Raw genomic sequence first — 6,000 nt, forward strand, 5'->3', positions numbered from 1 at the left:
AGCAGACAGTATCACACATGATAGGATTAGATACAGTGGCCCAGCAGCCAGTATCACACATGATAGGATTAGATACAGTGGCCCAGCAGACAGTATCACACATGATCGGATTAGATACACCGCTCAGCAGACAGTATCACACATGATAGGATTAGATACAGCAGCTCAGCAGACAGTATCACACATGATAGGATTAGATACACAGCTCAGCAGACAGTATCACACATGATAGGCTTAGATACAGTGGCTCAGCAGACAGTATCACACATGATAGGATTAGATACACAGCTCAGCAGACAGTATCACACATGATAGGATTAGATACAGAGCTCAGCAGACAGTATCACACATGATAGGATTAGATACAGTGGCTCAGCAGACAGTATCACACATGAAAGGATTAGATAGACAGCTCAGCAGACAGTATCACACATGATAGGATTAGATACAATGGCTCAGCAGACAGTATCACACATGATAGGATTAGATACAGTGGCTCAGCAGACAGTATCACACATGATAGGATTAGATACACACCTCAGCAGACAGTATCACACAGGATAGGATTAGATACACATCTCAGCAGACAGTATCACACATGATAGGATTAGATACACAGCTCAGCAGACAGTATCACACATGATATGATTAGATACACAGCTCAGCAGACAGTATCACACATGATAGGATTAGATACACACCTCAGCAGACAGTATCACACATGATAGGATTAGATACACAGCTCAGCAGACAGTATCACACATGATAGGATTAGATACATAGCTCAGCAGACAGTATCACACATGAAAGGATTAGATACACAGCTCAGCAGACAGTATAACACATGATAGGATTAGATACATTGGCTCAGCAGACAGTATCACACATGATAGGATTAGATATAAGGCTCAGAGGACAGTATCACACATGATAGGATTAGATACACAGCTCAGCAGACAGTATCACACATGATAGGATTAGATATAAGGCTCAGAGGACAGTATCACACATGATAGGATTAGATACACAGCTCAGCAGACAGTATCACACATGATAGGATTAGATACACAGCTCAGAAGACAGTATCACACAGGATAGGATTAGATACAGTGTCTCAGCAGACAGTATCACACATGATAGGATTAGATACACAGCTCAGCAGACAGTATCACACATGATAGGATTAGATACAGTGTCTCAGCAGACAGTATCACACATGATAGGATTAGATATAAGGCTCAGAGGACAGTATCACACATGATTGGATTAGATACACAGCTCAGCAGACAGTATCACACATGATAGGATTAGATACACAGCTCATTAGACAGTATCACACATGATAGGATTAGATACACAGCTCAGAAGACAGTATCACACAGGATAGGATTAGATACACAGCTCAGCAGACAGTATCACACATGATAGGATTAGATACACAGCTCAGCAGGCAGTATCACACATGATAGGATTAGATACACAGCTCAGCAGACAGCATCACACATGATAGGATTAGATACACCGCTCAGCAGACAGTATCACACATGATAGGATTAGATACACGGCTCAGCAGACAGTATCACACATGATAGGATTAGATACACAGCTCAGCAGACAGTATTACACATGATAGGATTAGATACAGTGGCTCAGCAGACAGTATCAGACATTATAGGATTAGATACACAGCTCAGCAGACAGTATCACACATGATAGGATTATATACACAGCTCAGCAGACAGTATCACACATGATAGGATTAGATACACACCTCAGCAGACAGTATCACACATGATAGGATTAGATACACAGCTCAGCAGACAGTATCACACATACTAAGATTAGATACACAGCTCAGCAGACAGTATCACACATACTAAGATTAGATACACAGCTCAGCAAACAGTATTACACATGATAGGATTAGATACACAGCTCAGCAGACAGTATCACACATGATAGGATTAGATATAAGGCTCAGCAGACAGTATCACACATGATAGGATTAGATACAGTGGATCAGCAGACAGTATCACACATGATAGGATTAGATACAGAAGCTCAGCAGACAGTATCACACATGATAGGATTAGATACACAGCTCAGCAGACAGTATCACACATGATAGGATTAGATACACAGCTCAGCAGACAGTATCACACATGATAGGATTAGATACACAGCTCAGCAGACAGTATCACACATGATAGGATTAGATACAGTGGCTCAGCAGACAATATCACACATGATAGGATTAGATACACCGCTCATCAGACAGTATCACACATGATAGGATTAGATACAGCAGCTCAGCAGACAGTATCACACATGATAGGATTAGATACAGTGACTCAGAAGACAGTATCACACATGATAGGATTAGATACACAGCTCAGCAGACAGTATCACACATACTAGGATTAGATACACAGCTCAGCAGACAGTATCACACATGCTAGGATTAGATACACAGCTCAGCAGACAGTATCACACATGATAGGATTAGATGCACAGCTGAGCAGACAGTATCACACATGATATGATTAGATACACAGCTTAGCAGACAGTATCACACATGATAGGATTAGATACACAGCTCAGCAGACAGTATCACACATGATAGGATTAGATACACAGCTCATTAGACAGTATCACACATGATAGGATTAGATACACAGCTCAGAAGACAGTATCACACAGGATAGGATTAGATACACAGCTCAGCAGACAGTATCACACATGATAGGATTAGATACACAGCTCAGCAGACAGTATCAGACATTATAGGATTAGATACACAGCTCAGCAGACAGTATCACACATTATAGGATTAGATACACAGCTCAGCAGACAGTATCACACATGATAGGATTAGATACACAGCTCAGCAGACAGTATCAGACATTATAGGATTAGATATAAGGCTCAGCAGACAGTATCACACATGATAGGATTAGATACAGTGGCTCAGCAGACAGTATCACACATGATAGGATTAGATACAGCTCAGCAGACAGTATCACACATGATAGGATTAGATACACAGCTCAGCAGACAGTATCACACATGATAGGATTAGACACAGCAGCTCAGCAGACAGTATCACACATGATAGGATTAGATACACAGCTCAGCAGACAGTATCACACATGATAGGATTAGATACAGTGGCTCAGCAGACAGTATCACACATGATAGGATTAGATACACGGCTTAGCAGACAGTATTACACATGATATGATTAGATATACAGCTCAGCAGACCGTATCACACATGATAGGATTAGATACACAGCTCAGCAGACAGTATCACACATGATAGGATTAGATGCACAGCTGAGCAGACAGTATCACACATGATATGATTAGATACACAGCTCAGCAGACAGTATCACACATGATAGGATTAGATACAGTGGCTCAGCAGACAGTATCACACATGATAGGATTAGATACACAGCTCAGCAGACAGTATCACACATGATAGGATTAGATACACAGCTCAGCAGACAGTATCACACATACTAATATTAGATACACAGCTCAGCAGACAGTATCACACATACTAAGATTAGATACACAGCTCAGCAAACAGTATTACACATGATAGGATTAGATACAGCGGCTCAGCAGACAGTATCACACATGCTAGGATTAGATACACAGCTCAGCAGACAGTATCACACATGCTAGGATTAGATACACAGCTCAGCAGACAGTATCACACATGATAGGATTAGATGCACAGGTGAGCAGACAGTATCACACATGATAGGATTAGATACACCAGCTCAGCAGACAGTATCACACATGATAGGATTAGATGCACAGGTGAGCAGACAGTATCACACATGATAGGATTAGATACACAGCTCAGCAGGCAGTATCACACATGATAGGATTAGATACACAGCTCAGCAGACAGTATCACACATGATAGGATTAGATACAGTGGCTCAGCAGACAGTATCACACATGATTGGATTAGATACAGAGGCTCAGCAGTCAGTATCACACACATGGCCAGCCTTAGATACGTTCGACCAGTGCGGTCACACAGGGCGCCAGCCGCCACACTGCAAGAGGGGCGCCAGCGGGTGTGTGTATCCCCCCGCCGTTGCAACTACCAGCAGGTCAGGTGCCACTCGCTAACTGCACCCAGGGTCGGCCTTAGGCAGTCGCCTTTCCGCCCAGGCGCTTCTTCACTTAGTGGCCATCGCTACCGCTGTAGCAGCGATATGGCTGCTAGCGGCGACACAGGGCATGAGGACGGTGGCGCCGCTAGCTGCGGCTGCTATAGCGGTAGCGACGCCACTATAGCAGAGCAGGGAGGTATCTTCTTGCTCTGCTATCTATTAGCGCCACTGTAGCTACCTGAAGGAGCAGAATCCCCATGTGGCCGGGGATTCTGCTCCTGGATGTCTCTGTCCATACACCGTGTTCCAAATTATTATGCACATTGGATTTAAGTGTCATAAATATTTAATTATTAGTTTTTTAATGAAACTCATGGATGGTCTTGTGTCTTAGGGCTCTTTGGATCATTGTAATCAATCTCAGACACCTGTGATAATTAGTTTGCCAGGTGTGCCCAATCAAAGGAAAACTACTTAAGAAGGACGTTCCACATTATTAAGCAGGAAACAGGTTTCAAGCAATATGGGAAAGCAAAAGGATCTCTCTGCTGCCGAAAAGCGTGAAATAGTGCAATACCTTGGACAAGGTATGAAAACATTGGATATTTCAAGAAAACTTAAGCGTGATCATTGTACTGTCAAAAGATATGTGGCTGATTCAGAGTACAGACGGGTTCGTTCAGATAAAGGCATAATGAGGAAGGTTTCTGCCAGACAAATTAATAGGATTAGGAGAGCAGCTGCTAAAATGCCATTGCAAAGCAGCAAACAGGTAATTGAAGCCGCTGGTGCCTCTGGAGTCCCGCGAACCTCAAGGTGTAGGATCCTCCAGAGGTTTGCAAGTGTGCATAAAGCTATTATTCGGCCACCCCTAAACAATGCTCACAAGCAGAAACGGTTGCAGTGGGCTCAGAAATACATGAAGACCGTGTTGTTTACTGATGAGTGCCGTGCAACCCTGGATGGTCCAGATGGATGGAGTAGTGGATGGTTGTTGAATGGCCACCATGTCCCAACAAGGCTGCGACGTCAACAAGGAGGTGGCGGAGTCATGTTTTGGGCTGGAATCATGGGGAGAGAGCTGGTAGGCCCCTTTAGGGTCCCTGACGGTGTGAAAATGACCTCTGCAAAGTACGTAGAGTTTATGACTGACCACTTTCTTCGTGGTACAAAAAGAAGAACCGTGCCTTCCGTAGCAAAATTATCTTCATGCATGACAATGCACCATCTCATGCTGCAAAGAATACCTCTGTGTCATTGGCTGCTATGGGCATAAAAGGAGAGAAACTCATGGTGTGGCCCCCATGTTCCCCTGACCTCAACCCTATTGAGAACTTTTGGAGCATCCTCAAGCACAATATCTATGAGGGTGGGAGGCAGTTCACATCAAAACAGAAGCTCTGGGAGGCTATTCTGACATCCTGCAAAGATATTCAAGCAGAAACTGTCCAAATACTCACAAATTCAATGGATGCAAGAATTGTGAAGGTGATATCAGAGGAGGGGTCCTATGTTAACATGTAACTTGGCCTGGTCAGTTTTTTTTTTGAGTGAAAGAGCTTTTGATTTCTGTAAATATGACCTCCTGATGCTGCAAATTCAACAAATTACCATTTTAGTCTCTATGTGAAACATTTTGAGTTTTTTACTTCTAAAAAAAAATCTGTTATAATTAGGAGATTTGTTCAATAAAATGTGCATTATACTCCAACGGTTGACGGCCTGAAGATTATACTGACTGTCATTTGCATCGACTATTTAGGAAAATCAGCGAAAAATAACATTTGCATAATAATTTGGAACGCGGTGTATATAGACACACAGGCACATATACACACACACTGGAACATACACACATACAAACA

The sequence above is a fragment of the Rhinoderma darwinii genome, chromosome 4 (assembly GCF_050947455.1).
Source record: "Rhinoderma darwinii isolate aRhiDar2 chromosome 4, aRhiDar2.hap1, whole genome shotgun sequence".
Classification (NCBI taxonomy): Eukaryota; Metazoa; Chordata; class Amphibia; order Anura; family Rhinodermatidae; genus Rhinoderma; species Rhinoderma darwinii.